Source organism: Condylura cristata, unplaced genomic scaffold, assembly GCF_000260355.1.
Source record: "Condylura cristata isolate star-nosed mole 26May11 unplaced genomic scaffold, ConCri1.0 scaffold00021, whole genome shotgun sequence".
Classification (NCBI taxonomy): domain Eukaryota; kingdom Metazoa; phylum Chordata; class Mammalia; order Eulipotyphla; family Talpidae; genus Condylura; species Condylura cristata.
This window is the reverse complement of record NW_004567122.1, coordinates 36,108,007-36,113,290: the sequence shown is the minus strand read 5'-3', so window position 1 is coordinate 36,113,290 and position 5,284 is coordinate 36,108,007.

Sequence of the window (5,284 nt, the reverse complement as noted above, 5' to 3'; positions counted from 1 at the left end):
CCAGCTAGGGAGCTGACCTACATGGCGCAGCACCTGCTGCTCCCCTCAGCAGTGTCTTTCAGTCAACCTACTTGTTCTGCTCCCCACTCTGTCTCTCATGACTCCTCTCCACCCCCCACCCGCAACCCCATACCTATGGCCTGTCCCCCAGCCCTTGTATGCATACAGAAATAAATCTTTTTAAAAAAAAACACTGTCAATGTGACCAATGTGACCAACTCCCTTAAGAGAACTCCTTGGTCTTCCAGGAAAGAGATGGGGTGGGAGGGATCACCTACTGCTTTGACCAATATGACCTGTGAAATGAAACTCAAGAAGTCACCAACTGTTGAAGGTCATCATTCCGTGAAACCAGATGCTGAGCTGCAGTCATTGTGTCTCTGGCTTCACTCTCCCTCTGCCCATGATCACCTGCTGCAACATCCTTGTGACCCTGAAGTTAAGACAAGCCAGCTGGCCAGGGGCCAGCCGACCCTTTGGGTGCCAGCAACTGCAGTGACTGCCTCCTTCCTCTGTCGGATGCTTGGCAGGCATCTCAGCTGCCAGACTTTGCCTCCTCCCACACAGAACCTATACCAGGTCTTACCCTTAAGCCCCATCACCTCGTCTGCAGCTGTCTATACCCAGTTCTCTGTATTTTCATCAAGCCTGACTTCTGGGTGCTGTTATAATGCTCTCTATTTTAGCTCTCACACTCAGTGAGAGCCAGATGGAGTCCAGAGGCCTACCTTCCAGACAAATGAATTATTCTTCCTGATATGAACCAGTCCCACTGTTGGTGGGAAAGTAAATTTCCACTCTGGAAAATGCTAGAGTCCCTCAAAAAGTTAAAAATAGAAATGCCATATGATATTCCACTTACCACAGCTATTCTACTTCTGGATATTTAGTAGAAGAAAATGAAAACACTAACTCAAAAAGAACATATGGTATGTGTATGTGTGTGTTTGTGTGTGTGAGCACATTCTATTTCTCTTCTCTGTTTGGTGCCTACTGATTCTAGTCTTCTCAAACCACCACCAAGACAATATTCCCAAAATACAACCTGGAATCAGTATCTCTCCTGCTTACATATACTCAATATATGTCCTTTACATTAAAAGCAAAGCCCAGACCTCTAATCTAGCATTCAAGCAGCATCTGGTGTCTAGGATTTTGTTGTCTTCCTTATCCTGATACATGCGCTTACTTAGGCAACATAACTTAGGGGGAAAGTCTCATTCATTTTCACATTCTTCTCACAGTCAGTAGATACTCAACTGGTAGTAGCTATGTGAATGTCTTCTGTATAACCTTAAGGACTTTTTCACTGCTCTGAGCTACTATTAACACAATTTGAATGGCAAGTCTGCATTTCAGCACAGTTAAAAAAAAAAAAAAAAGCCAGGAAGCAAGTTTTCCCATTTAAAAGGAGCCTACTAATTTAAGGCATTAGTAATAACAGCTTGAAAAACTACAAGTACAATATCTGTCATATCTTTCCAAAAGACACTCAGTTGGTCAAATTCCAGGAAGCCATAGCAATAAGATTCAAGTCAGATTTCTTTTCTCCTCCACTAACCCAAACCTTAAGCCTCTTTTTAGGCTCAACTCAAAAACCCTCAATGCTGCTTCTAATAACACTGGCAAATACTAATTCCCATACTATTCTGATCATTCACATATGCTAATAAATTACTTATCCAATACATTATTTCTTCATGTTCTTCTGATTTGTATTGTTCTGTGGCATATACCTAAGTTTTGTCTAACTTTATCCTCACTGAGGACCCCTAGCTATGATTCCATAGCCAATTATGGCACATACACCAATTCCTCAAACCATCTCTGATTTCTTTATCTATAACTATATCAACCCATTTTCTACACACTGACAACGTCTCACCTTAGAACACTGCTTGCCTGTCAGCCTTTCTGGCTTGGGGCCTTTTCCCTACGCCAGCAAGGACTATGCCCAGGTTCTCACAATGGTCAACAGGCCTAGTAATGCATTCCTTTAACTTCTTTTTGCCTCACACTTCTAGTCCTTTTCCTCCCATTTTCCACTGGTAAAATACTTGTTTCACTTAGGCTTTGAATTGGGGAAGAGAGCAGGTTCATTCAAACCCATGCAACTTACTTGACTCTTCATCCCAATTTTCATGCAAAATTTACATCTGTAAGATGTAAAATTCACAAAGAATCTTCACAGTCCTCCCTCATGGTCTTCAACCTTTTAATGTGTAAGAAATCATCATGCCCATTCACCACATGAGGACATCGTGGTTAGGTGCCAGTGTAGAGATCAGTTATTCATTCAATACAGTTTATTTCAGAGCCTACTTGCATGTGCTCAGGGAACACAGAAATGTTTCTAAACCCATGTTTGGAGACTGAGGTGTTGATGAAAGATGGCTTCCCAAAGAAGTGAAACCTAAACAGAGATGCAAGTAAAATGGTTCATAAGCAGGGTACAAAGCACAAAGGTACCATCACAAAGAATATATTATGCCATGTTTTAGGAATTTGCATTTTATAGTTGTGAAAAGGAAGCAATGAAAACTTTTAATTAAAGGAGTGACATGACATGATCATTCTGCTTCCAAGTACAGAACAGACTGGAGGATTTAAAAGCTGGAAGGAGAGAAATGACTGATTCCAGAGCAGAGGCAGGGAAATGAAAAATGAGATTCAGCACTTTGTGGTGTCTGGAATGAATGAACTGACTGCCACAGGGGTACGAAAGCCAATACAAAATCACTTCCATTACTAAAAACCGGAATGCCTTAAAAGAGTAATTTTGGATGTGAACCAAAATGTAAAATAAATCTCCATGAGACTTTGTGCTTGTTTATATCTGCATGCATACTGATATGAATAAATTATTGGATACATGAATAAATAAAGAAAAAATCTTCCTGATAGGAATTCAAAATAATTCATAGGGAAGCTCCACCCTTGAGGACATGGATTTTAACTCCCTCGCTCCCTTATATACAGATTATATGACTTAGACCTTAAAAAGGGAGAAAAAGGGTAACTTTGCATGTAGGGAATCTGGCCTGCACCAGGTGACCAAATATCATACCAGGTCATGTCTACAGTGCGTATGCATGGTGAGTGGTGAGGGGTTCTCTCCTCCAGGCGATATGGACCCCAAATCTCACCTTGAGGAAAATATCATACAAACCCAAGTTGCAGGACTTTCTAAAAATACCGGCTAATCTTCACAAAATTTATCCAGGGGGGGGTAAAAAAAAGGGCATATAAGCAAGGAATTAATTACAGTAATTAAGGAATTAATCACAGGCCAGCAGAGATTAAAAAGACATAAATAGTAAATCCTGTAATATCCAGGGTGAGATCCTGGAACAGAAAAAGGAAACAAGTAGGAAAAATACTGAAATCCAAACAAATTTTGAAATATAGTTAATAGTAAGGTTTCAGTGTTGGTTGCTTAGTTTTGACAAAAGTACGGCAGTTATATATAATGTTAAAAATAAAGCAATAACAGGAGCTTCCTGTTCTAACTTTTCAATAGTTCTATAACTCTAATATCACCCTGAAATTAAAAAAAAAATATTTAAGATAACAGCAGGATATAGTGAAAGCAGTTAGGTGACTGCTTCAACTAGGTGATAATGGTCTATATTAGGGAAGAATCAATAGAAATTCACTGTGTCAGAAGAGCTGGGAAGAAAACAGAATTAAGATTCTGAAAGTATGGGCCCTCCTGGTGGCGCAATGGGTTGAGACACAGCACTGCAAGCTGGCTGCAACTGCTTCAGTGCGAGTTTGATCCCTGGTCCCGGAGGTGACCCACATGGCGTGGCAGACCTCTCCTGTCTCACCCGCTGCTCCCCTCAGCAGTGTACTTCGTTGACCTGCCTGATCGGCTCCCCACTCTGTCTCTGGTGAAGACTCTCACTGCCCCTTCACCTCTGGCTTGTACCCTAGTTCTGTATTAATAAATACATCTTAAAAAAAAAAAAGGATTCTGAAAGTAGGCTCACCATGCTTCGGTGACTATTTAATGGGAAAAAGAAAAGTCATTGATGAAAGATAAAATCAGAGACAGATTGCATAGGTGACTGATTAGATAAGGGTCATGGAGTGGAAGGGAGGAAAAAATGCGTTAAACCTAAGAGCCAGCCCTCCCTCGTGGCGCAGCGGGTTAAAGCACTGCACTAAGAAGCTTAAGCCACTTCCGCATGAGTTCGATTCCCGCCAGCCCTGGAGGTGACCACATGGCGTGGCAGACCTCTCCTGACCCACCCGCTGCTTCCCTCATCAGTGTACTTCGTCAGTCTGCCCGATCTGCTCCCCACTCTGTCTCTGGTGAAGCCTCTCGCCGCCCCTGAGCCTCTGGCCTGTACCCCAGTTCTGTATGCACAAATAAATAAATCTTAAAAAAAAAAAAAAAAAACCCCTAAGAGCCAATGATGATGTTCTCAAGAGAACAGAAGTCTGGATGGCTAGGAGAATGAAAGAGACAATGAAAGAGACAATGATTAGATTTGCTTTATCAGTACGTTTGAAATGATGTCAGTGTATCAGTGGAAATGCTCCAAGGTAGAAAGAACTCAGAAAGATTCTGAAGAATATGCCTTGGATCTGGAGATATGAGAAAGACTACAAAAAGTGAGCTGAATTGTGAAGCATGAAATCATGAAAAGGTTAGTTTAAGAGTGGAAGGACCAGAAACCAAAATCCACTCAGACTGCTGTTTTGTTGACACCTTCTTCCTCTCGCTATGGTTGTTCCACACCCATTTCCTTATTTGACATATGGCTAGCTGTACATTAGTCTCCAAATATATGCTTCTATCTTTAGTGAAGTATTTAACAAAGTATTTCTTTCATTTCCACATACATCACCAAAACAGGTTCTTTCTTTCCAGCAAACACTGACATTTTTCAACTGAAATGTTTCCTCCTGTCATTTGAGCACTGAGTTAATCATCGTGGGAGAAGAATAATGCCAGGTGACGAGTAGAGTGATCCCGGGAAAGTGAAACTTGATTTCTATCAATGCAAAAACCCCAATAGGATGTGTTCACAACTGATCTGAGTCCCAGGGAGATGGTCCCCAACACTGATAGCTGGCTCCTTTAAAGAAAGTTAGTCATACATGAACAGTTCAGAATAAAGGTATCAAGTATACATGTATAACTGTATAAGTTAGATATAAAACATAGATTTTTTTTTTTTTTTTTTACCAATAAGAGGAATGAGACAATGCAGGTAGCTGATTCCAAGTTTAACATGAGCAGGAGCATGGTGGTGGCTGTGGTGATCATTACTAC